This window comes from Athene noctua, chromosome 3 (genome assembly GCF_965140245.1).
Source record: "Athene noctua chromosome 3, bAthNoc1.hap1.1, whole genome shotgun sequence".
Taxonomy (NCBI): domain Eukaryota; kingdom Metazoa; phylum Chordata; class Aves; order Strigiformes; family Strigidae; genus Athene; species Athene noctua.
Genome location: NC_134039.1, coordinates 74540117 through 74541507, shown reverse-complemented (window position 1 = coordinate 74541507; position 1391 = coordinate 74540117).

Genomic DNA, 1391 nt, shown 5'->3' with positions numbered 1-1391 from the left:
AGCATACGTAGTACAGATTTTTTTTTTTTTTTTAAGTAGTATTTTGGGTTTTTTATATTCTGTCACACTTAACACATTGTGGGACTTGCACGGATTTATGTGGGTACTAAAATAGTACAGACAGGAAAGTAACACAGAGTGTCACCTCTGTTTTTCTTTCATTTTTGAGATATTTGATTAGCCAGACGAAAAGCTCCTAACTCCAGGAAAAAAGTAAAAATTGTAAATGGGAAGTAAAAACTAAGAGCACTGCTTTCTGCGTGTCTATACCTACTTACCTACAGCCATACACTCCAAGCATGCTCAAGAATGATCTTTGGCACTGAAATTAAGTTGCCTCTACTAGTACATTGCCAGAACTTTTCCCAGCCCAAATTTGGTTCTTATCCAGTAGCATTCCCACAAGCTCTTCCCAGCCTCTGGTAGCTGGAAGGGACTGTTCCCAGCAGATGGTTTGCACCAGCCAGTCTTGTGCTGGGAGCTGAGGGAGTTCACCAGCGCTGGCACTAGCAATTCCCTGCCAGCTGGCCACGGTGGAGCACTGAATTTACTGGTGTCAGTGAAGCTTTCCTATCTGTAACAGTTTAGTTTCTTAGGTACGTTGCATATATTCAGAATACTTTTAAAAACAAAACTTTAGCCCATTATCATGTCTCAGACTCGGGATTTCCCCGGTTAGGTTGGATCTGTCTTGAAGGAAGTGCAGCGCCCTAAACTAGCCAAAACAGCCTTGTTCTACGTTTCATAGAAACACGTGGTGAAAGGAGCCTCAGCAGGCAGTAAACTCCACCCACAGCAGTTCACAAAGTAACTGAAGAAATGCAGGACTTTGTGGTTACTGAAACTAGCAGTAATAGTTGAGAGGAAAGATGGCTTTCCTGAGTTGCACTGTTCTGTGGAGCAATTATGAAAACAGGGCCATTTTTGCATAATTTGTGATTAGCCACCTCTGGAATAGCTTGGGAGCATGCCACTGAAAGTATGGATTACAGGGGAAGTAGTGCTTTTGTGAAGAATACAAACTTTCTGTAGTTCGGGTCATGCACCGGGCCTCGCTCCCATTGCTGGGCCCACACCGCTGAGGCCTGGTCGAGGCCCCCCCCCCCTCTCCCCCCGGTTTACACCTGCTCAAAGGGCTCAACCCCCTTCCCGCGGCCCCGGGCAGCGGCAGCGCCCTAGGGGGCTCTGAAGAGAGGGGAGCTTACCATGGTGGCTGGCTAGGAAAAGGGCCGGCAAGGGGGTAGGCAGTTCTACCCGGGGGCTGGGGCTGGACCCGCGGGCGGTGCCAGGCCAAGGCGGAGCCGCACCGAGGCAGCGGCAGGCGGCGGGGGAGGGGCGCAGCCGCCTCTGCGCACGCGCGCCGCCCGCCGGAAGGCCGCGCCGCCGCCCTG